This window comes from Leptonychotes weddellii, chromosome 6 (genome assembly GCF_054177405.1).
Source record: "Leptonychotes weddellii isolate Sample4059 chromosome 6, ASM5417740v2, whole genome shotgun sequence".
NCBI lineage: Eukaryota > Metazoa > Chordata > Mammalia > Carnivora > Phocidae > Leptonychotes > Leptonychotes weddellii.
The window spans coordinates 112906049-112931205 of record NC_138374.1 but is presented as its reverse complement, the minus strand read 5'-3'; the positions used below and the strand labels follow the sequence as shown (position 1 = coordinate 112931205).

At 49.8% G+C, this 25157-nt stretch overlaps 1 protein-coding gene and 1 long non-coding RNA gene across 2 annotated transcripts in view; one reads left to right on the top strand and one right to left on the bottom strand.

The window, feature by feature from the left end:
* Positions 1-849: 849 nt before the first annotated feature.
* Positions 850-14515, bottom strand: LOC145722002 (uncharacterized). Its single transcript, XR_014146042.1, has 2 exons — positions 14234-14515; positions 850-1154 (listed from the first exon to the last, which is right to left on the bottom strand). It is a non-coding gene; the product is annotated as an uncharacterized LOC145722002 (long non-coding RNA).
* The window catches only part of CSRP1 (cysteine and glycine rich protein 1), a 23619-nt gene continuing 12953 nt past the window's right edge, over positions 14492-25157 (top strand). Inside the window, exon 1 of the mRNA XM_081823054.1 lies at positions 14492-14624. The gene's annotated coding sequence lies outside the window, so the exon portion shown is untranslated. The remainder of the gene's footprint in view (positions 14625-25157) is intronic.

Below are 25157 nucleotides of genomic sequence, written 5' to 3'. Positions count from 1 at the left end.
TGGAATAGGAACAGGGACCAAAGGAGCACTAGCACTCTGATAATTCCAACAGAATTAGTATGGAAGCCCCAAGAAGTGAAGTCACTCATTGTTAAACTCCTTCCTCTACCCTGCGCCCGTTTCTAGCAACAGACCTGGTGCATAGGGTATGTGTACTCCTTGTCTCTCTAAAACTCATCGCCAGCAAGCCTCCACTCTGAACACAGTGCCAAAACTGCTCCAGCAAAGGTAATCATTGGCTTCAGAAGCCAAATCTAATATGCATTTTCTTTCTTTTTTTTTTTTTTTAAGATTTATTTATTTGAGAGAGAGCTCCTTCGAGAGAAAACACAAGTGGAGGGAAGGGCGGGGGAGAGACTCCTCAAACAGACTCCCCACTGATCAGTAGCTGGAGGTGGGGCTGGATCCCAGGACCCATGAGAGCATGATCTGAAACCAAGAGTCAGACACTCAACCAACTGAGCAACCCAGACTCCCCTAATGTGTGGTGTTTTTTATTTTTTTAAGATTTTATTTATTTATTTGACAGAGAGAGGGAACACAAGCAGGGGGAGTGGGAGGGAGAGAAGCAGGCTCCCGCTGAGCAGGGAGCCCAGGGAGCCCAAAGCGGGGCTTGATCCCAGGTCCCCAGGATCCTGACCTGAGCCTATCGACTGAGCCACCCAGGTGCCCCCATTTTCCAGTTTTCATGTTGCTTGACCTCTATAGCACCTGAAATCTTAACCACTCATTCATTATTTATTCAAAATTTTATTATGAAATATTTTAGACATGCCAAAGGTATAGGAAATAATTTAACAAACATACCTGTTGTATTAGTCAAGGTTCTCCAGAGAAACAGTACCAATAGAATGTTTGTTTATTTATTTATTCATGTATTCATTCATCTGTAGGGAACTGGCTCAGGCAATTATGGAAGCTGACAAGTCCCAAGATCTGCAGAGTGGGCTGGCAAGCTGGAGACCCAGGAGAGCCAATGACTTAGTTCCAATCTAAGTTTGAGGGCTTGAGAACCAGGTGAGCTGATGGTATACTAGTCCGGAGGCCAGTAGGCTGGAGACCCAGGAAGAAGCTGATGTCCCAGTTCAAAGGCAGTCAGGCAGTATGAATGCTTTTTTATTCCACGGAGGGTCAGTTGATTGGCTGAGGCCCACCTACATTAGGGAGGGCAATTGGATTTATGCAGTCCACCGACGTAAATGTTAGTCTCATCCAAAAGCACCCTCACGGAAACACCCAGAATAATTTGGGCCAAATATCTGGGCAGCCCATGGTCCAGTCAAACTGACATATAAAATTTAGCCATCACACCTATAAACACCTATAGTTTGAGAAATAAAGCAGTACAAATATAGTTTAAGCTCCTCCTCCCCCCGCCCCGCCCAGGGAAATACTATTCTGAACCTGCTGTTAATCATTTCCATGTATATCTTTATACTTTTACTACACTATACACTATATATGCATTGAATATTTTAACTATTTGAATGGACTCACACTGCGTATAAAATTTTTCTAGAACTTTCCTTTTGATTCAACATTCCATTTGTAAGGTTCATTTATGTTGATTCACGTAGCTTTAGTTTACTCATTTCCACTGCTGTATAACATTTCATTTACAGCTATATTACAACTTAGGGATTCTCTTGTTTCCAGTTTTTGCTACTATAACACAGTCTTACTACTATGGAAATTCTCCTACACATCTTATTGTGTACATTTGAATTTCTTCAGGAGTCTACCCACATGGTTGATGGTCTGGATATCTTAACTTTACCACATTTATGCCAACACCTGGATCATCAGATCTTTTTTTTGGACAACCAGATAGATGTGAGATTATAGAACACTGTGATTTTAATTTGCATTTCACCAACCACTAACAAAGTTGAGCACCTTTTCATATGTTTATTGGTCATTAGGATTGCCTTCCGGGATGCCTGGGGTGGCTCAGTCGGTTAAGCGTCTGCCTTCAGCTCAGGTCACAATCCCAGGGTCCTGGAATCGAGTCCCGCATCGGGCTCCTTGCTCAGCAGGCAGCCTGCTTCTCCCTCTGCCTCAGCCTCTCCCCCTGCTTGTGCTCTCTCTCTCTCTGACAAATAAATAAATAAAATCTTAAAAAAAAAAAAAAGGATTGCCTTCTATTTATTCTTATCTCTAATCTTTTCTCAGTTGTATTGTTAATCTTTTTTTCCCCTTGATTTGTAATAATTCTTTATATATTGTGGCGAACAATCCCTTTTCAGTTATATTCTTTTCATTTACCTTTTTCAAGTCTGTGGCTTTTCTCTATCACTACCTTATAGTAGCTCTCTTGAGATATAATTTACTTATTATAAAATTCACACATTTTAAATGTACAGCTCAATGATTTTTAGTAAATTTAAAGAGTTGTGTAACTATCACCACAGTCCAGTTTTCGGACATTTCCAACACCCAAAAGCAATCCCTGTAACCCACGTGCGATCAAGCCCAGTTCCTGTTTGCAGCCACAGACAACCACTAATGTGCTTTCTGTCTCTATAGTTTTGCCGTTTTTGGACATTTCACATAAATAGAATCATATAATATATGGTTTTTTGCATCTGTCTCTTTTCACTTAGAATGTTTTTAAAGTTCATTCATGGGGCACCTGGGTGGCTCAGTTGGTTGAGTGTCTGCCTTCGGCTCAGGTCATGATCTCAGGGTGCTCCCATTGAGTCCCGCATTGGGCTCCCTGCTCAGCGGGGAGGCTGCTTCTCCCCCTCCCTCTGCTCCTCCCCCTGCTCATGCTCTCTCTGTCTCTCTCTCAAATAAATACATAAAATCTTTTTTAAAAAATAAAGTTCATTCATATTTTAGTATATGTCAGTAGTTCATTTCTTTTTACTGTTGAATAGTATTTCATCGTATGAATATAGCACATTTTGTTTATTTCCCAGTTAATGGCGATCTGGCTTATACTCTGATGAAAAACAGCTCTCATAATTATCATTGCTCCCACTGTGTAATGCATCTTTTTTCTCCCTTTATGGTTGCTTTTAATATTTTTCTCTTTCTCTTTGGTTTCCAGTAATTTGATGTGCCAAGTGTGTTTTCTTTGTATTTACCCTGCTTGTATCTTGTTTAACCTCTTGGACCTGTGAATAATTATTTTCAGCCACTGTTTCTTTAAATATTTTGTTCTACCCCACCGTTTCTTTCCTCTCTTTATGGAACTCCAATCCTACGTCTATGAGACTCCTGGCTATTGTTCTACAGCACGTGAATGCTCTCTTAATGATTGTCAAACATTTTTTCTTACTTTGCTTTAATTCAGATAATTTCAATTGGCCTGTATTCAAATCACTAATTTCTTCTTTTGCAGTGTCCAATTTGTTGTTAAGTCCCTCTAGGACATTTTTATTTTCAGATATTATATTTTTCAATTCTACAGTTTGCATTTAGCTCTTTTTTAGAATTTCTGTTTCTCTTGAAATAACCTACTTCTTGGCTCATTATATTTGTTTTTTCTTTTAAATTCTTCAACACATGGATAACAGTCATTTTAAAGTCATTGTCTGCTAATTCCCATAACTAGATCATCTGAGGGTCTGGTTTTCTTATGGCTATGGGTCACAGTTTTCTCCTTTATATGTTACATAAAATTTGCCTGTACTCTGTAACTTTTGTATAAAATAGCAGTGGAAACTTAAACTTAACATTTTTGTCTTGTTTTGTTCATTTTCCAGGGACTGCAAGCTCTGTCCTCTGTTTGGTGGTTAAGGGGCACAAACATTTAGGATCATCACATCCTCTTGATGAAGCGATCCTTTTGTCTTTTTGAAATGAATCTATCTCTGGTAAACTCTTTGCTCTGAAATAAATTTTGTCTGGTATTAATATAGCAACTCTAACTTTATTTAACTAGTGTTATCATAGTATATTCTTTCCTATCCTTTTATTAATGTCTTTATATTTAAAGTTCATTTCTTGTAGGTAACAGATACTTGAGTCTTACTTTTTTTTGTAAGATTTATTTATTTATTTGAGAGAGAGCATGTGCACGTGCATGAGCAGGGGGAGAAGCAGAAGGAGAGGGAGATAGGCAGACTTCCCGCTAAGAAGGGAGCCCGATGTGGGGCTCCATCCCAGGACCCCAGGATCATGACCTGAGCCGAAGGCAGATGCTTAACTGACTGAGCCACCCAGGTGTCCCTAAATGAGGTGTTTAGACCATTTAGATTTAATGTGATTATTGATATGGGTAGGTCATGGAATATGCATGGAGATGGAAGCCAAAGTCTCCTTCTCCTTCAGGTCTCAGGGCCCACACAGGGCCCAGTAGGGACATGAACAAACTCCCTACTTCCCAAACTTCCTACTTCTGGTTCCCAAGACAGCCAAGCTTGAATCTCGCCATTTCTGGCTCATTCAGCCTTTAAACTAGGCTCACCCATCTTTCCCTATAAGGCTGGTGGTTGACACAGGTTCTGAGCATTTGGGCCCTAGTCCCACCAAGGGCTTTGGGCCCTCAGGCTCTCCTGGGGTCCTTGATCTCACTCCCTATTCATCTCAGCGTCCACCTGCTTTATAACCGTAGGGCTGTATTTTATCTCTGACCTAGCTCTTGTTCCTGCATGAGGCCTGCTGCCTGCATCCGTGTTACAACAAAACTGAGCTCCCACGTGAATGTGTGTACATCTTATCTCTCAGGCCACACAGCAGCTGCTTGTTAATTGTTCCTGCCCTGTTTGGGCCCTGCCCACCGTGGCTCTCAAAGACTCAGCTTGGACACTGCCTCTGGGTATTCCTGGCCACTTGCTGTGGTGACACCAGACCATTCTTCCCCCTCTAAGAATTAGTCTTGGCAGAACCTCACATGATGGGCTCCCTCCATGACCATGACTCCACTGTCTTGGTCAACTGGGGCTGACCATCCATCTCAGCCTCCTCTCACCCCCTTGGGAGTTCAGTATGCATCTCCCTCTTACTCAGAGTCTCCCCTTTGGAGAAATAAGTTTCATAATTCTTTTTAAAAAAAATTTTTTTTTAAATTTATTTGACAGAGAGAGAGACAGCGAGAACAGGAACACAAGCAGGGGGAGTGGGAGAGGGAGAAGCAGGCTTCCCGTGGAGCAGGGAGCCCGATGCGGGGCTCGATCCCAGGACCCCGGGATCATGACCTGAACCGAAGGCAGATGCCCAACAACTGAGCCACCCAGGCGCCCGAGTTTCCTAATTCTTAGTAAAGATGTTTCAGTGAATATTTCTAAAGTCTCATGTTTTCGCTTAGCAATGCCCACACTGAGAAAATGGCCTGCTGTCTTAGAAAAATGCATCTCCTGAGATACCATCAATGCAGGTAGCCACCTGGAATGACCTTCCTGCTTGTGGCAAATTGTACTTTCCAAAAAGGGCTGCAATAATATTTCCTATCCTGCATGCTCTTCCCGAACCTTGCCACTCACACATCAAGCGGTGGGGGTCCATGTCCCCTTGCCTGGAAAATGGGTGGGGCTTTGTGACCGTCTCAATTAGTAGAGAACAGGGGAAGTTCTGCTCTGTGCCTTCTGAGGTTAGGTTACAGAAGGCAAGATAACTTCCTCCAGGCTCCCTCTTGGGAGGTGTGCCTTTTTTTTTTTTTTTTTTAAGATTTTATTTATTTATTTTTGAGAGAGAGCACGAGCGGGGGGAAGGGGCAGAGGGAGAGGGAGAAGCAGACTCCCCGCTGAGCAGGAACCCTGATGCAGGGCTTGTTCCCAAAGGCAGCCACTTAACCGACAGAGCCACCCAGGTGCCCTGGGATGCTTGCCTTTGTAACCCAGCTGCCATGCTCTGAGGGAATCCTGGCCTCCTGGATAGCCCACATGTAGGGGTTCCGGCTAACAGTTCTCCCAGCCGACAGCCAGCATCAGCTGCCAGCCATGTGAGTAAGGAAGTCTCCATGATGACTCTAGCCAGCTATCATCTGATCGCAATCACATGAGAGATCCTGAGCAAGAACTATCTAGATCTAGCCAAGCTCAGTAAAATCTAGAGCCATGAGAGATAAAAATGACTTGTTTTAACCTACTAAGTTTGGGGTGATTTGCTACACAGCAATAGATAACCAGAACACTGCCCATCTCCACACGTCAAATGCCTCACCCATTTATGGCTGAGCCCATCACCGTATGTTCAGCTCCTGTAAAGCTTTCCCTGACTCCTGCAGTAGGATCTCCCCCTCCTGAGCTCCCAGTGCTCTTTGTCTGTGCCGGTCTCCCATAACACATCCAGGTGCTCACCCATCTCCCCTCTTCCTGTCAAGTCCTGGTTCATCTACTCCTGCACCTAGGCCAACACTTGGCTTGTTTTGGGTGCTCACATCTCTGTCTGGATGGATGATGGGGAAATGTATCTGGGAGAGTGAACATTTGCCAATGGAGAGAAGTGCCCCGAGTTGCATATTAGCTTCCTGTACCTTCATAGGCCTTTTTCTTTGACTGGTGTCTCAGGATATTTTTGGTTTCTCTACTAGGAACCTAAGATGTCTTGAGGGAGAGGCAGAAGAATTTAAGTATCGGGAGATCCTGGTGAAAAAAGGATTGTCTAAGTCAGGGTTTTGTTTTTGGTTTTTTTGTGAGTAGGCTCCATGCCCAACATGGGACTTGAATTCGCAATCCTGAGATGAAGAGTCACATGCTCTACCAACTAACCCAACCAGGCACCCTTAAGTTGGGAGTTTTCTTTCTTTCTTTTTCTTTTTTTTTTAAAGATTTTATTTATTAATTGACAGAGAGAGAGCAGCAGAGGAAGAAAGAGAAGCAGACTCCCTGCTGAGCAGGGAGCCTGATGGGAGACTTGACTTGATCCTGGGACCCTGGGATCACGACCCAAGCCGAAGGCAGACACTTAACGAACTGAGCTGCCCAGGTGCCCAAGTTGGGAGTTTTCTTAAGGTTAGTGACTAAAGGGCCACTTAGGCTACAAGGGCCCCTAAGAAGTGTCTTTCACAAATTTACCAGCAGATGGCAGCCTTGCTCCTGGTTCTTACCTTGCAAACGATGAAGTGAACTTATTGCATTCATAAAATATTAATGAAGCATTTGCTCCGTGTAAGGCACTGTGTGAGCTACAAAGGAGGGTAAGCTGCAATCCCTTCCCTCTGAGACCTTCCCGTCTAGTAAACTCTATATCTCTTGAGCTTGTCTTTAGATTGATGACTCCAAAAGTCAGCCAATCCTTTCTTCTCAGAGTCTAATTTCATACAATCGGCCCTGATGGAACAGAGGGGTTAAAGGTATTGCCTAAGGTCTGGTTATTTCCAATCTACTTCACTGCCTTAAAACATTGCCGTCTGGCCAGATGATCACAGAGAAGGTTGGAGCTGCAAAGGTGGTGTCCTAGACAGGAAACAGGGAGGCAGGTTTTATTTATTTTTAATTTTTTTAAGATTTTATTTATTTGAGAGAGAGAGAGAGAGCATGAGCTGGGGGAGAGGCAGATGGAGAGGGAGAGGCAAACTCTCCACTGAGCCGGGAGCCCGACGTGGGGCTCCATCCCAGGACCCTGGGACCATGACCTGAGCCGAAGGCAGCCGCTTAGCCGACTGCGTCACCCAAGCGCCCCTGAAAACAGGTTTTAAAGCAAGAGGGAAACAAAACTGGTCGGGAACAAAAGGCAGCTGGAGTGATTGGAGCTAAGTCTTTCAGAAAAACTTCTCCTGAGCCTTCAGCCCAGACCTTGACTACACTGCTCCCTACAGCCTGTCAGGCTCAGAATAGCAGGAGCCTGCACAGCCAGCTCCGGGGAGTCCGGGTGGGGGGAACTCCCCCCCCCCACCGTTCCCTTTTCCCTCCCAGCCCCTCCTGTTTGTCCCTGCCCGCACTCTGGCTCTGAGAGCTCCCCACAAGCCAGCGAGTGGGAGCAGAGGCTGCGGGGGGAGCAGGAGGGAAAGTGGCCCTGCAGAGCTATCAGGCTGAGGGGACAGGAAGGGGAAGTGGTCATTTTTAAAGTTGTTCAGCCTGTTCCACACATACTCTTTTGAGGATCTGACCCTGAGCCTCCCCTGAAGGAGTTTCTGAATCACCTTTTAAGCTCCCCTGGAACATTCTTTGTGCTTCACAGTGTTCATATCAGCTTGAAAATCAAAACAAATTTCCTAATCCAGGGCCCTTTGTAGTATCCCCTCCGATTCTTTCCAGATGGATTTCCCTTTTTCTTGCCTCCACGCATTTTATCTTCATGACATTCACTTGCAGATATTTTGGTCTTTCTTTTGCTTTTGGCCATCAGGCTCATTTCTCCTGCAAACCCTGAGGGATTCTAAGGGCTCCTCCTTGGGAAATGTGACTATAGAGACCAAGAGCCCAGCTCAGGAGTCCAGCCCATTCCAGAGCACTCCCCCTCCATAAGTAATCGCTGTGCCCATGTGGGGCTCGAACTCATGACCCCGAGATCACGAGTCCCAAGCTCTACTGACTGAGTCAGCCACGTGCCCCACCACAGCCCCCCCTTTTGACTTGCCTTGTCACAGCCTCAGAAGTGCAGATCCAGATCCAACAAGATCCAGAGAGATCCAGAGCTGCAAAGAGCCTGAGAGATGATCCATTCCCCGCACTGGGTCCCCTCATAGTCCCAGGGGTCCACAGAGGGCTGCCAGGGGCTCCTGGAGCTACACCATTGAGAACGACACACTTCTCAAGGACCTCCCTTTCTTTCAACCATCATTTTCAGCAGTATCTTTTAATGAAGACAAACAGGCAGGGGTGCCTGGGTGGCTCAGTTGGTTAAGCATCTGACTCTTGATCTCAGCTCAGATCTTGATCAGGGTCATGAGTTCAAGCCCTGCAGTGTGAGCCTACTTTAAATAATAAATACATACATATATAAAATGTAGAACACAAGGATGTGTGAAGGAGAATGCAAATGTAAATAAACTTTTACAAGAAAACCTCAGACTTCAGAGATGGAGGAGGGGGCTGGTGCTGCCACCATCCCCGAGTTCCTCCAGAGGGATGTGTCCACCCCTCTCTGCTCTCAGGGGGACCTTAGGGGAAACTTCTGAGAGCATATGGGGTAGTCTGACCCCTCATGTCACGTGGGAAGAAAACTGATCTAGGTTATAGTCACAGCCCCTTAACTTGGTTGCTGCTCTGAGGCTTGGTTACCTCGCATGCAAAAGAGGGGCTAAAAATAGTCCTCATGTCTTCAGTTCTGGTGAAGATTAAGGGAGATGATGGTGTCAAGTGTCTGACATGCAGTTGGTGCTCAATAATTAGTTATTCAGATTAGTTTTAATGATTGAAGGCAGAGCTGAGATTCAAAGTGCAAGGCTAGCCCTGGATCCTCTAAATTATAGTGATCTAACTAAGCAGCCTTGCTTTTCTTTGGGTTCCACTGCAGCTAGGAGATGGCTTTGAAGTCCCCCTGGGAAGTATGAAAGGCAACGCTTGTTGAAAAATATTTTAATCTGTACCCTGAAGTCTTTACTCCTTGAATCTTTCTATTTACCAAATTCATTTCTTTAGCACTGCACAGAATCCTCAACCCCTCCAAGAAGGACTCGCGGGAACCAGTCTCACATTTTCTGGGGTATGGGAAAGGGGAGCGAGTACTATAACTTCAACCTACCAACCCTGGCCTTTCTTGAACCTTCTATGCATTTTCTCTCCTGGGTGTCTCCGCGCCGCTCCAGTCTCCCCTGGCCTCACAGAAAGGAGGCCCAGCCTGGGTATGTCATGGAACCCTCCTCCTTGAAACTCTCTCTCCCTTGGCCTCCATGTCGTGGGTCCTCTTCCTACATCTCTGATTATTCCTGGGAATGATTTCCTTTGTGGGCTCTCAGTCACCATCAACTGTGTGTGTCCCTGGTGTCCTGAACCTGCTCTTGTTCTCAAGCTCTTTCTAGACTGAAGACCCTCACATCTCCATCTCAAACCCTGGTCTCTCTTCTGCCCTTGGTGTCCAGCTGCCTACCGGACACTTCTGCTTGGATGTTCCTCAAGCATCTCAAATCCAACCAATCTGAAACGGAATTCACTACCCCTCCCTGCCCCTCGCCCCACAGCTCCACCTGAATTAATTATCTTAGTGAGTTGTCCAACCCAGAAGCCAAGAGCCATCCCTGACTCCTCCCTCCCTTTCTGCTGTACTCTGGATCCCACCTCCAGAAACCAATTGGTCACCAAGTCTAGCAGATTCTGTGTCCTCAGCAACTCTTAAATCCAACACCTACTTTTCAGCCCCAGGGCTACTGCCTGCCATCATCTCTTTCCTGGGCTCCTGGGATCATCTCCTAATGGGCCCCCCTGGCTCGTGTCTTACCTCCTTCTCATCTAGCCTTCATAGGGACTCAGCATCTTCTTAAATACTTTTGAACTGACCATGTCATTTCCCTATTTAAGATCCTTTAAGGCTCCCATTGCCCTCAGGACAGTCCACCCTCCTTCAAACGGTTGACAATGGCTGCCATGTTCTTCTGGTCCCTGCCTGCCGGCCAGCCCCATCCCTCATAGGACTTGGTCTTTCATCCTGGGTGTCAGCTCTGCGGATGAACTTGCAGTTCCCTGGGTAACAATGTTCCCTGGGTAACAGGATCTTGCCCCTTCTCCTTGCTTCCTGGCCAACTCTCACTTATCTTTCATTCCTATCTCACTTTCTCTAAAACTTTCTTGACCCTGTACCCTCTTCCATGGAAAAGAGAATTAAGCATTCATTCTTTGTCTGCTCACTGTCCTCTATACCCCTTCCCTCATGCCTCTGAAAGACATAGAGGCCCTGATATTGGTTTACCCACTAGATTATAAACTCCTTGAGGTCAGGATCCAAGTCATATTCTTTCCCATATTCCCAGCACCTCTAGTACATGACCAGCACAGAGTAGGACCTTAATAAATGTCTGCTGATGAATGGATGGATGAATAGACAGACTGATAGAGGGATGGATGGACAAATGAGAAATCTGTGGCCCAGCTTGGATCTCTAAGCTCTCTGGGATGGTGGGCAGATCTAAGTCAACCACATTCCCTCACTTTTAGCCTCTGTCTCACACTCATGTCCTCTTCACCCGGGATCAATGAGAAAAAGAAATACTTTGCAGCAAGAAGGGAGCGAGAAGATGTGACATCAGGATGCAGATGAGGGAAGAAAGAGGAGAAGTTGTCAGAGAAGGCAGCAGAGGAATTTGGAAGTTGGAGGAGCCCTCCTGCTTGCCCATAGTCTGCCCCACTTCATCCCCAATGGCTAGGTTCCAATCCTGGGACACTGGGGGCTAGAGTGCACAGAGAGCAGGTGAAGATACTGAAATGTTTAGACATTTTTGAGAGTCCAGAGAAGCAACCAAGCCCCTGTGTGTGCCAGATCTCCTTCTAGAACCCTCAGCAGAGAATCTCTCGGTGATGAGCTCTGTATTATCTCTGCAGCGGTGGGCGGAGCCAGTCAGGGCACAGTTACCTAACTGAGGTCAGCCAGAATGAGTATCTCCGCCCTAAGAATTTCAGCTGGTGTGATGTCCTAAGTGTTGATGGTGTTTACTGGCCTTTTGTGTGATTTCAACATCGGGCTCATGCCTGTTTGCACGGTTGATGACCCCAGAACACCTTTGATTCACCTCAGTCCTAAAGTCCTGCCTGATTTCCTGAGTCTTCTTTATCTGCAAATGAGCTATCCAACCCAAGCCCAAATGATTGGCAGCATACAGGGAGGGTGACAACCAAAAGGTGTGAAGTTCTGGGGCGCCTGGGTGGCTCAGTTGTTAAGTGTCTGCCTTCGGCTCAGGTTGTGGTCCCAGGGTCCTGGGATCGAGCCCCGCATCGGGCTCCCTGCTCAGCGGGAAGCCTGCTTCTCCCTCTCCCTCTCCCCCTGCTTGTGTTCCCTCTCTCTCTGTGTCTCTCTCTGTCGTAAATAAATAAAAAAATCTTTAAAAAAAAACAAAAAACAAAAAAAAAACACAAAAGGTGTGAAGTTCTGGAAAAGCAACAGACAAAGCAGGGCCTACCTGGCTTCCTTTATCTCCAGCTCTGCCTCAACAGCTCCTAAGACATGTGCCCTGACACGGTCTGTGGGTGAATGTGCAGGGTGACCATACATCTTGGTTGGCCTGGGACAGTTCTATTGCCTTAGGGTAATTATGAAGACCATCACTATACTGTTCACTATCAAAAGCATTCCAGTTTGGATGACACATTTTATATCCACTCTATTTACAAGGTGCGTTAAGATCCTCTGGAAGAAATCCAAGCGTGACTGTTGTTACCACTCTCTCTTCCTGGCGCAGGTTCGCATGTTGTTACCAGGGAGATCCACCAATGGCCCCAGGGCTACAGAAAGGACAAACCCAGGTCAAAGAAGAAAATGCAGGGGCGCCTGGGTGGCTCAGTTGGTTAAGTGACTGCCTTCCTCAGGTCACGATCCTGGAGTCCCAGGATTGAGTCCCACATCGGGCTCCCTGCTCATCAGGGAGTCTACTTCTCCCTCTGACCCTCCCCCCTCTCATGCTCTCTCTCTCAAATAAATAAATAAAAATCTATATATAAAAAAAAAGAAGGAAATGCAGGAGTTTGCCTTTTTGTAAAATCTTGGGCAAGACTTCAAAGCTCATCAAAGATCCCAAAGATCTCTCCAGGATCTTGGGAGAGAGGGTAATCCCGTGAGATTGCCACCTTCGGACAGCAAGACCATGGTCTCTGACACTGACTGTAGTTCTGCAATTTAATGTACCTGCTGATCTATTGCTTGCTCTGTGCAGGAATGGCCAAGAATTCTCCTGGCTTTTCCTTCTACATCTTGGTTGAGTCAGATGAAGATGGCCTGGTGGGGTGCTTGTAGACCTCCCAATCCTGGAGGGCCCTGTTTCTATGAATGGCCTGGCCAAAGGAAAGATGTTTTTTGTGGGAGAAGGTAAGAAAAACCTAGAGAAACACTTCATTTTCTGGATAATAAGACGCTTGATTTTATTCCTAGATGAGAGTTGATTCAGCAATTCTGGGACTTGAAATGAAGCCTGCGAGGGTCTGAGCCCCTGACACCTGTCCAGGATGGGAGATGTGGCAGCTCCGTGTATAGATAACTCGGGGTGAGGGGTGACCAGCTGCCCAACAAACCCTCCAGGACCTACCCCCAATTAACTGCTATGGGCAGAAGGAGGGTGTAGTACCTCCTGCTTAGGGAACACTCTAGAGCCCAAGAGAGCGGTAGAAAGTTACACACGGGCACCCCCACAAAGCATACACCATCAGTGAAATGTATACCTAAGATCTGAGTATAGTTCATTTCTCAGTGCGAATAATGTCATTCAGCCCTGGACAATAGGAGATAACACCAGCCCTCAGCTCCCCTTTGACTTAGAAATAGAGTGAACGAGCTACAAAAAAACAGAAACTAGAAGATTTTATCTCCCTGAGGCTCTCACTTCTTTGTCGTTCTTCACATTCCTGGGAACATCAGCCTCTCGGATTCTCCATGTTCCTCCAAAACCAAGTCCACAAGTCCCAAACAGAGGGCAGTGCTCCTTGCTAGGGGCAGGGCAGGGCCATGGTGGTGAAGGGGGGGGGGCAGTGGGGGTGTGGCAATGGCGTGAGAGCTGGTTCTGCTCCCCACCCTGGGCCTGGGGCCCCTGGTCAGAGCATTGGGTTTCTGGGCTGTTCCTGAGTCCAAGAAAGAGGTGGAGACTCTACCCTCGGTGAAGTAGGAGCTCTGCAGGGTGTGAGCTTCTCTGCCCTCTGCAATGCCCATAACAGGCAGGCAGGAAGGGCTGGGAACTGGGTGAAGGTGCCATACCCATTGCTAACTGATCCAAGGGCAGCTTTGAGTAGCCTGAGCCTGTGTCTGTCATACTGAAGCTTGGAGCCCAGAGAAAAGCGCCAGGGGAGGCACCCACTTTCCAGAACTGCTGCTTTTGGGGATGGGGTGCTCTCCTTTGGGTAGTAGGGAAGACGTGGGAAAGCTGAGGGGACAAGAGCTGTTGGAGGAAGGAGTTAACAGCTGAGTATCTTTCATATGGTGGGCCACTGCTGAGGGCTTACTGGTCCCATAGGATCTCATTTTATCCCCCACAACATTCCTGTGGGTTATACCCCTTTTACAGAGGCAGAGCCTGAAACCCAGAAGAGCAAGGTGTCTAGGTCAAGGCTTCAGCTAGCAAGTGGAAGGGAAAAGATCAGAGCTCAAGCCTGTGTTACTCTGGCGCCCAAATGTGTCCCTTACACCTTGCCACCAGCACATGCGAATGTAAGACTCCACCCCCCCACCCCCCAGCCATGCCTTCACCCTTTTACTGGGGGCCCAAGTTTACCAGGAGTCTGATCTCTCCGCTCACATCTGGAACCTCGCATCTGGCCAGCAGGAAAACCCCGACAGGTCCAGGCACGTGCCCCAGACGCTTCCGCAGCAGCAGCGGAGGGACGCACAGTGGGTCCGCATGGGCGCACAGTGGGTCCGCCCAGGCAGAGCCGGCGTCTCCTGCCCACGCATCTGAGCGCCCCGGGTCTGGGGGCGGGGCAGCGCCGCGGGGCTTCGCGCCATGACATCAGCCCTGGTGTGGTGCAGTGTGCAAAGCCCACTGGTTGGCGTGGCCCGGGACACGCCTTCCCCGGAGCGGAACAAAACGGGGCGCGGGCCGGGCGCACCCAGTCGCCGCTTCCGAGAGCGTTCCCGCCCGCGCCCGCCGCGCAGCCAGCTGCCAGGTGAGTGCGCCCCGGGGCCGCGCGTGCCCGGCCCCTCCGTGCTCCCCCCGGCCCGGCGCGGCACCCCCGCGGCGCCTGCCCGACTTCCCCGGCCGCCGGGCACGGCTGGGGCGCTGCGGGGCGCTGGAAGGAAAAGCGGTGCGGCCAGGCGGCCGTCCCGGGCCGCGGGAGTGGGACAGGCGGCCGCACTTAGCGGGAGTGGGACAGGCGGCCGCACTTAGCCGGAGCGGCGCTCCCGGCTCGGGGCGTCCTGGCACAAAGGGCTCCTGCGTGCGCCTGACCGGGGGTGGCCCGGCTCCCCCACCGCCTGCAGGTCTGGCAGCGGAACAATCCGCGATTCTGCGCGCCACTGACGCTCATTGTACGCAGGGGGATGAGGGCATCCGTGCCACCCCCTCCCTCACCCTCCTGCTCCGGGAGGAGAATGTGCCCGCGGGTGGGTTGGGGAAACATCTGGATGCAGGGCCCAGCCTGGGGCCTCTGTGCCCTGAGCGCAGGTGTCAGTTTTCACTCTTCCTCGAGAACCAGATGGAACAACATTTCACCTGCCCCCACCCACAAGTCTTGGTGCTAGGTGGGGACGATTATGCGCCCCGCTCCCGTCAGTGTTTGGTGGCCTCAGTCTTTGAAGGCTGGGGAGCAAGAAAGGAGCTGGTGTTGGGCAAATTTAAAGTGGCAATAGGTTACCCCACGAACAACCTCGGAGGCAGGTGTCCTATCCACTCACACAGGCTGGGGAGTATCCTGCAGGTTCTTGGTCCCTGCACTGTCGTGAGCTAACCAGGACCTGGGTCTAGGCTGGGGGCAGTAGCCTGGGCTTGGCCCCTCCCTAGCGGCCTGGGCTCCAGCCACCCACCCCCCTGCTCCATGGGGGTGAACGAGCCCGCAGGGCCTTCCCTCCCTGGGAGGGCTCTGCATTGGGATCCAGTTGCAGTGGCACCGAGGAGATCCACTGGGCACCGGTAGAAAGCGTGTCATGAAGAGGCAGCCGGGAATCTCCATGAGAGATTGCTTGGAAGGCAGCCTGGCTCAGTCTTGACAGTTGGATCTGCCACTGAATAGACTGGTGACCTTGGACTAGTGAAGTAACTTCTCAGTGCTCAGTTTCCTTTGGGGATGGCGCTTTGGGGATGTATTGCACAGACGTGAAACACAGCAGGGCTCAATGACTGTCTTCTCTCTTGTCCTCCCCCTTCCTTCCCAGAAGCTGAGGAGGCTGCACGTGCTGGCCGTGTCTCAGGCATCTCAGAGTGCAGGTTGGGGGCTTCTCCTGGGATTTGGGGACAGGGGTGCTGAGCTTCCCTAGCTCTCACTCAATAGGTGCCTCCTGATTCTCTAGCCAGGCTCTGACTCAGGAGCCCAGGGTCATCTCCTTCAAGAGAGGCAGTGCTCAGCCCTCGACTGCTCTCAGGCAGTTGTCATCCCATCATTGCTGAGGGCAGCCTTGCACGGCTCACAGCTTCCCAGGGAATGACCCTTTGCCTCAGAGAGGATATCCGGGGTGGGGACAGTTAGACCAGGAAGGAAGATTATCCTGCAGAGGGTGTGGTGTAGCCTGCACGAGGGGGAGGGGAACACGGCCCAGTACGGAGGGTCTTGGGGGGACGGGATGCAGGGGCGAAGCTCAAGAACAGGCCCGCCAGCTCTGCAGCCGGGTTGCTAATAAAGTGTGGAAAATGGGTGCCACAGCTTTTGGCCTCTGGTCTGCCCCAGTACCTTTCTTCCTGGCCCGGGTGTTTCCTTTTTGAATTGTAAACATCTGCCTCTGGAGCCTGCTAGTCCTCCCTGGAACAGAGTGGCGGCCTGGGAGTGTAGCGTTGACATGTGGAGGGTGGTCAGCAAACATTTGGTGAATGAAAGGGGTAGATACGGGCTTTTAGCTGAGTGGCCCTACTGGACACTCATAAACCTTGCAAATAGTTTTTCCCTGTAAGTAGTACTGAGAACCAGGTGACGGGGGGAAAAAGACAGAGTTTTTATTGACTGTGGACCTCCTGGTGGGGAGAGGAAACGGGGAAGGCTTTTGCGATAGACTGCCAAAGTTTTAAATATTCATGGAAACCCAGCTTATGGTGAAAAGTGGGTTTGCTTGAGGACTGAAGAGTCCTGCATTACACATTTTGAGGTGCTAGTGAGGTCTTCTAAACAAAGAGTTGCCAGGGAGAAGAAAAGGACCTTTTCTCCAAGTCAACCATCTGCCATTACTTGGGCATATTGGCAAATACCTAGAGAGTCACAAAACTGAACAGTAAGTGTTAGAGTTGGCCTTCCCTTAAGGTAATCATAAGCAGATACTGCACTTACCGTGCACCAGAGATGGGCCTAAATCCTTCACATGTATCATCTAGAACAATCTATGAACAATCTAATGCTCCCCATTGTACAGATGAAGAAACTGAAGCTCAGGGTGATAAGGAACTTGCCCAGTAGCGCAACTGGTCAGTCGTGGAGGCTCCATTCAAACATAGGCAAACTCCTTCCAAACCCATGCTCAGTGATTGTGTTATTATTTTTCTTTGCTCCTGTACATTTCCGATTTCTGGATCAGTTAGTAAAGAGCTATCTGCCATTTATGAAATACACTTTACAAAGTGCTTTGCTGTGGCTTATAAAGTACTTAAGGAAGACATGGCTTTGCTCTTGTGAACGTGGACAGAGGTAGGGTTAGAACTCGTGACCTCTAGGTTTCCACTCTGCTACATGGCCAGCGAGGAGAGACACCCCCGGATGTTAGGTCCCAGATCCTAGTGGGTATGCTTCCATCAGGTCTGATGCGTGCTTGAATTTCCAGGTCAGGTTTGCAGGAAAGAAAAGAAGCCTGGAAAAGAGACTGCTTGAGAAAAAGACACACACACACACACACACACACACAGCAGCTAGCTGTGGGTAGGGAGGACGGGGAGAGGGGGTGCTAGGTACCAGAGGCTTTGCCTGTGGTTTCCAGTTGTCAGGAATTTCTCTGGTAATGACGTGGCTGGACTACGCAGCTCCTCAGGAATTTGTCTGACGTCGGCATTGAGTAATTCCCATGTATGGTAAAGTGTGTAAATACAGAGGCAGTTAGCATTTCCAGACTTTGGCACTTCCAGTGCTTCCCCAGGGCCAGAAGGCAGTGTCTGCCTCCTCAGTAGTGACAAAGGAGGAAGGAATAGGAGGTTTGCAGCTGGAGCATAGGCTCAGCCCCAACCAGGCAAGCAGACCCTCCCTCTCCAGTGTGCTGGGGTTCTTTATGTGGGGATTATGGTGGGGAGAGGGGGAATGGAGCTTCCTGTGAAGTCAGCTGCAAACAACCTGTTTGTATGAGGTCTAAGTGCTAATTTGGTTTTGCTTTTTAAAAATCAATCCAGGAAATATCAGTCAGACCTTTCAGCATGGGACCATAAGTTGTTACCACTCTACATTGACATCATTCCAGAAAAAAACCAAAGAAACTTGATCTGTTGAGTAGCCTGTGAGACCTTATTATAAGATAGGATTTCTCGTACTAGTTTTGAAATATTTTTTAAAAAATCGTAGACCCTCCTGCTCTTCTACCTTGGTTGACCTTCAGATGTCTGAACTCCCAAGGGTGGAGAGCTCTGCGGGAAAAGGCATTACGAGACAAGCAGGAGGGGACATAGCACTGTACTTGTCAGCTCACAATCACGCAAGGGCCATGGACATAGATGTGGAAAGAGAACACTCCTGCCACAGATTGAGGGCTGAGCTTGAGCGACAGTCAAGTTCTGGGGTACCATGGGGCCTGGAGTGATCATAGCGCAAAGATGCAGCTTAGCCATGCCATGGGCAGGGTTGTGAAGGAATCATGTAGTGGGCTGTGGGAAGCTGGGGACAAATTGGCATTTCTTTATTGACCATAAGTACTCTCCCAGTGACCATTACTTTCAGGGCAAGTCTATTTCCTGGGTTTTCAGGTGTCACCTCTAAGACATGGGTTCTGAACCCTGATCAGCAGGGCACCCCCTTCCCTCTGTCTCCTTGGCCGCTCTCTTAACGTGGGGACGTGGAGGAAGAGGCTGAGCTGCAGGGTTGGATGGGATGACAGCCCTCCTGTGTACCTGGCCACGTACCACACAGCTCAGGTAATGTGAGCAGTGCATTTCTAACTAGACAAACACCTGACAGGTCTCTACCAGACCAAGTGGGTGGGGACCTGAGCCCAGAAGTCGCTTTTTGACCCTAAGGAATAAGAGATTTTGGAATGGGAGAGATGGGATTTTTCCACTGGAGAAATAAAGACAAGGAATGGTTTGTCAAATCAGTGGTTTGACGAGACTTACCTTCAGGCACCTGTGGCCAGTAGTTAAGGATTATACGTCTCTGAAATGGTTCCTTCAGCTTGAAACATGATCACACTGAACCCATCACCTCATCCTGACTTTCATGACATTTGTGAACGTGAGGGCCTGTGCATTTCTCTCCTGCTATGTGAGCGGCCGTCTTGAATCCCTCTTCTCAAGATTGAAATCTGGATACAGTTTTTTTTTTTTTAAAGATTTTATTTTATTTATTAGAGAGAGAATGAAAGACAGAGAACATGAGAGGGAGGAGAGTCAGAGGGAGAAGCAGACTCCCCGCTGAGCAGGGAGCCCGATGCGGGACTCGATCCCGGGACTCCAGGATCATGACCTGAGCCGAAGGCAGTTGCTTAACCAACTGAGCCACCCAGGCACCCCTGGATACAGTTCTTAATGGGACAACTAGATAGGAAGGTGTGGATAGCTTATCAGAAGAAGCCAATCCTTGGCTTCTGGCTTCCAGCTAGCCCTAAAGATCCTGACTTTTTTTTTTTTTTAAGATTTAATTAATTAATTTTAGCGGGGAGTGGGGGTGGGGCGAAGGAGAGGGATAGAATCTCAAGCAGATTCTTGCAGGGCTCCATCTCACAACACTGAGACCATGACCTGAGCCGAAACCAAGAGGCAGACGTTTCTAGCCATTCAGCAGAAAATTCAAGCCCTATTCTCTTTTGAGATTAGCAACGTGGTGAAGTAGACCAAACCAGAACACAGACAGCAATTGCCAATGGGAATGTAACTCTCTGAAACCCACCACGTGGAGAATATGATTACAGAAGATAGCAATGCTTCTTGAACACCAAGAGCAATACACAAAAGAACTTGATATAAAGACACAAGCCTCTGCTTGCCTCTCAAGTCGCCGGTGGCGGGGGTGGGGGGGGTGGGGGTGGGGGTGGGGAAGGGACTAAATCCCAAAGAACGGCAAGTCGCTTGTCTTGTTTGCTGGGCTGACAGATGAGTCAGGAATTCATGGTCCCGATTTGGCATGTTATTTCTCAAGCCTTGCGCCTTCCAGATGTGGACTAGCTGGGAAGGACGGTCAACATCTGGCCCCACAGCTGGTGAGAAGCTTGCCGGGGCCAGCCCTGTCAGTGGTGATCAGCGGATCCGGCCTGGCATCGTGCCGTCACTTGCATACATTCTCATTGCCTCCTCAGAGTGGGGATCTGAGGGAACCAGTGTACAGGCCAACTTAGAGACTAGCAGACTGAAGCTCAGAGAAGAAAGGACGTTGCCCAAGGTCATTCAGCCAGGAATGGATGAATCCAGACCCACTTTCCTCACCACTGAACACTCCCACCTGAACTCGGACCTGGGGAACTTTCCTCCTCAGAGTCTCCCATGGGGTGTCGGACGGTCAGAACTTGAGATGAAGCCAGGTGTCCCTCTAAGTACTCGAGAAACTCTGAGAGACGGGTTTCCTTTTAAGGCAATCGGTTGCCTCCTGATAGCTAGCTAGAATGTGGCTGTTAGAAAGAAGGGGCTGGGGGCACCTGGGTGGCTCAGTCGGTTAAGCGACTGCCTTCAGCTCAGGTCATGATCCTGGAGTCCCAGGATCGAGTCCCGCATCGGTCTCCCTGCTCAGCGGGGAGTCTGCTTCTCCCTCTGACCCTCCTCCCTCTCGTGCTCTCTGTCTCTCATTCTCTCTCTCGCAAATAAATAAATAAAATCTTAAAAAAAAAAAAGAAAAAGAAAGAAGGGGCTGAGCAGGAGGGTGGGGGTGGAGTGAAGAGCGCTCCCTGCCCCTTGTAGGGAAGGAGGTGGCCCGGGCTCCCTCCAGCTGAGACTCTTCCCCACAGGCAGGTCCCCTGGAGGGGTCCTCTTGTGGGCAGAGGGGATGGGGGGCCCATCCACGGGGGCAGCCTGGGACCCTTCCAGTCAGTGAACAGTCACTGTTTTTTATCCCAAGGTGCTGGAGCCCTTGTCCCTTCACTGGGCTCCTGAGAGGAGACCCCCAACGTCATGGCCAGGCTCGAAGGATGGCGCAGCCCAGAGGCATCCCAGGCAGATTTTCCTCACTGGCAGGTCCTTGGGTTTCACCCATTCTCTGCCCATGTTCCTGTTTCCCTGGGGCCCTGCTGGATGTGGGCCCCTGACACGGAGCCAGGGAGAACAAGGAGAGGCCTGTGTGGAGCTGTGGGTCTCCCCCAGGGGGAGAAAGGCTTTGTATCTGGGAACAAAACACTGCTTGGAACTGGCTCCCAACCACAGGGTTAGGGGAACTTTCCTCCCTTAGGGGTATTCCTAGGGGCACGGAGTGTGTCCCTACTAGTTCAGGGGGCTGGAAAGGGAGGGGAGAACCAAGCATTGGCATCTTCTCTGCCTACCGTGTGTAGGCACTCTTATATAGGATGGGGCGACAGACTGACAGTTGGGGTGACAGAGGGCCCAGAAGTGGCTAAACCCGAATCGGAATCCAGTTCTGTTCTTCTCTGAGCCTTGTTTTCCTTATCTGTAGGGTGGGCATATATTCCCCATCTCCAGGTGGGAAGAAAGGGATGATGTCCGTAACCTGGTGCAAAGCAGACATGCAGTCGATGGTAGTCTGTCAGTTGGGGTGCCCTGGCTGCAGGAGTCCCGGTCGTGATGCCTGGTCACCTCCTCAGAGGCAGAAGAGAACCTGTGTGGCTCCAGATGAACACGCCTATTTTTCCAGAAGCTTCCCAAACAGAGCTGCCCTCACACATCACTGCCTGTCCTTGAAGCCGCCCCCACAGGGGAACGGGATGGCCATGGTGGGCCCCTAGAGCTGGGCATGGGAGCGCATCCCCTGAGTCACTCAGTGGAGGGTGGCTGGGGTTCTGCTACACGAAGGGGGAGAAGGGGTGACGCTGAGGCCAACAGCAATATACATCACTATTCTCACCGAACTGCCCCGCACATCGTAGGGTTTTGCAGCCCTGAGCTCTTGCTCGACCAGGCAGCTGGCCCCTGGAATCTTCGGGGCAGAGTGGAGTGAGGGAATGAATGGTGGGATCGGGGATCTGGGAGTTCAGGCCCTGTGGGGGTTATCTGAGGAGGGCAGAGAGAAGTCACGTGCCCTTAGAGAAACCCTACCTGCGGGGGGCGTCAGTGATGTGCCTAAGCCTGAGGAGCTGTGGTCGGCGCAGAACCTGCGGAGGGGAGAACTGGCCTTGCACAGTGGTCCGTGGCCCGTCTAGACCCATGTGGGAGAGGATGATGGGCCCCAGCCCCAGCCGTCCGCCTCCTCGCAGCCTCTCCCAGCTCTGAGCACAGGCACTGACTGAGCACTCCCGGCATGCCAACGCCGCTCTGGGCATCCTGGGAGCGAACCCAGCGATTCAGTCACCAGCCCCGCTTATGGGTGAGGCAGGGTAACAGGAGACAGCGGGGAAAGGAAACTGTGCAGGGGAGAATCTCAAGGTGAGGGGTGTGGTTACTCTCAGGTAGCCGGGAGTCACTGATGGTTTTTGAGCAGGGGTGCCCTCCACAAAAAAGATCTAGCAGCTGCTAGTGGGGATGGAAGAGGAAGGAGATTCCAGAAGCAGCGTGACCATAATTGCTGTCTCTCTGGGGATGCATTCAATTGTAAAGTAACGGGCTTAAACCCGTAGAGGGAATTTGTTGGTTTGTTTAACTGGAAAATTCAGAGATAGATTGACCTTTAGGTTTGGCTGAATTTGGTGCCGGGATGATGCATTGCAAACTTAGTTTCTTTTGTCTCTCAGCTCTGTCTTCCCTGCTGTCAGCTTCATCCCGGAACTGCCTGTCTCCCTCGGGACAACAATCTCAGAGCCCTCTCCTCACTGGGGGAAGAGGGACTTGTTTCCAGGAAGTTCTCTCAAAAGATCGGGATGCTTTTTCTTCCAGAGAGCCTAGAACTGCCTTCTCCTATCTTATTGGTCTGAAATATTTAGCTGGCCCATCTTTGAGCCAATAACCTTGGCTGCTTAGGTTAGGTCCAGGCCATGTGCCATGGCTGATAATCGGGTAGTTGCCAAGAAACAGGTGTATATGGCGTGGTGTCCTTTTCCAGGGGGCCGGCAAGGGATGGGCTGCATGAGGGAGAGGTGGGGAGGCTGGGGTAGGGTGGTGCGAAGAAGAATGGAGAGGAGAGAGTCTAAAGGGCTCAGCACTGGTTTCGGGGGTGAGTGGGTAAAAGGGAGCACACAGAAGGGTGCAGCTACGGGAGGGGGAAGAGCCCCTCGACAATCTCAGGAGTGGGATAATTCCTTTGTGATGGAGAGAATGGTTGTGGTACCATGAGCAAAAATGGAAAAGTCGAGAAAAAGAATAAGTTTGAGAAAAGGCAATGAGTTCAGGTCCGTCACGTTGAATCTGAGGAACTTGTGGACCATCCAGGTGGAGATGCTCCCTGAAATTAGATGTGTGAGCCTGGGCTCAGGGGAGAGGCCAAGGCCAGAGGGGTATGGAAGTTCTTGACAGAAGGGGGCCAAGGTGGGACCCAAGGGAACCCCAGCTTTTCGGATATGGGAGCAAAGCAGAGGGAGTGAAAATGTGCTTGACAAAACCTTGCTGAAAATCCCCGTGATCGTTGTGATATTCGAGCCCCAGTGCCCGTGAAGAGCAGCACCACCCACACCACTTTCCCCACGTGAAACCCTGCTTGTCAGCCCGCACACACCGACTGTACACCTCTGCTGGGTCCTAGGCTCTGCTGAGATGCCCCGACACAGAGAACTTGGCCCTGGCTGTGGTTTTCAGTATGAGAGCATCCTTCGTTCATTCCTCAACTACCACCTGATCGCCTGTAGGAACACCTGTTTGCCGGGTGCTGAGCAGGGTGTGGGGACTCCATTGTGAACATGACCTAGACTTTCTTCTTGAGCTGAGGCCTGTGTCCACAGTCAGATGGGAAGCTCTCCAGCAGTGGAAACCATGTCTCCCTCTGTCCTTGACATTGATTCTAGCTGCAGCCACCAGGAAGGTGAGCTCTGGATAACACATCCCTGTTTTCAACATTTCCTGATACAGAAAACTGGTGAGTGTTCTCCTTAGGCTCCTTTGCGTCCTGAGGCAACAGACCCCTCTGGCAAGGTCCCCCTTCATTTCCAGCACCCCGCATCATCCTATACTCACCACATCCTGAGCTACCTCATCCCCCGTCTTGTACCCACGGTCGCCTGTACCTTGCACAGGACCCCGCCCTCTGTGAACTTCTGTCATCTTCCTCCTTCAGTCACATGTCTGTTGAATGGAGGAGTGAAATGGGAGGAGAGACGCTGACCCCATCAGCCTGAGGGGGTGTCTGTTCTCCAAGTTTCCATGGCATGTACCTGCTGTGCTGCTCTCTGGCGCATTAGTACCAACCTGGAGCACGGCCTCTCCTGCAGTCTTGGACGCCTGCGTTAATAATAATTAGTGAATGCAGGGGCTCCTGGGTGGCTCAGTCGGTTAAGCATCTGCCTTTGGCTCAGATCATGATCCCGGGGTCCTGGGATCGAGTCCCACATCAGGGTCCCTGCTCAGTGAGGAATCTGCTTCCCTCTCTGCCTCTCCCCCTTCTCGTTCTCTCTCTCTCACTCACTCTCTCTCAAATAAATAAATAAAATCTTAAAAAAAATAAATACGTAAATAAAATCTTTAAAAATAACAATAATTAGTGAATGCTAACTATAGGCCAGGCACCGTACCATGCCTTTGACATGCCAGACCTCATTTTATCCCCAGAAAAAAATCTGTGAAATAGCTTTGGTTTTTATCCTCATTTTACAGATGCAGAAATCTAGGTTTAGAAAGACAACTACCTTGCCCCAGGCACACAGAGCCAGTGAGTGGGGTTCAGAACTGGGCCCAACCTGTCTGGTATCAAGACCTCAACTCAGAACCAATACCTAGAGCATCTCAAAGTTGGTCTCAGGCTGCCCGCTTTGGACTCACCTGGGGTGCTTATTAAAAATCCAGATTCCTGGGACGCCTGGGTGGCTCAGTCGGTTAAGCGTCTGCCTTCAGCTCAGGTCATGATCCCAGGGTCCTGGGATGCAACCCCGAGTGGGACCGAGCCCCACATCAGGCTCCCTGCTCAGCGGAGAGTCTCCTTCTTCTTCTACCCCTGCCCACTGCGCCCCCTGCTTGAGCTCTTTCTGTCAAATCGATAAATAAAATCTTTAAAAAATATCGAGATTCCTGTACTTCCCCTGGGGTCTGGGGTGGCGCTGGTCAATCTGATTTTGCAGAAGCCCCCCTGCACCCCCAAATTTTTTTTAAAGATTTTATCTATTTATTTGAGAGAGAGAGAATGAGCAGTGGG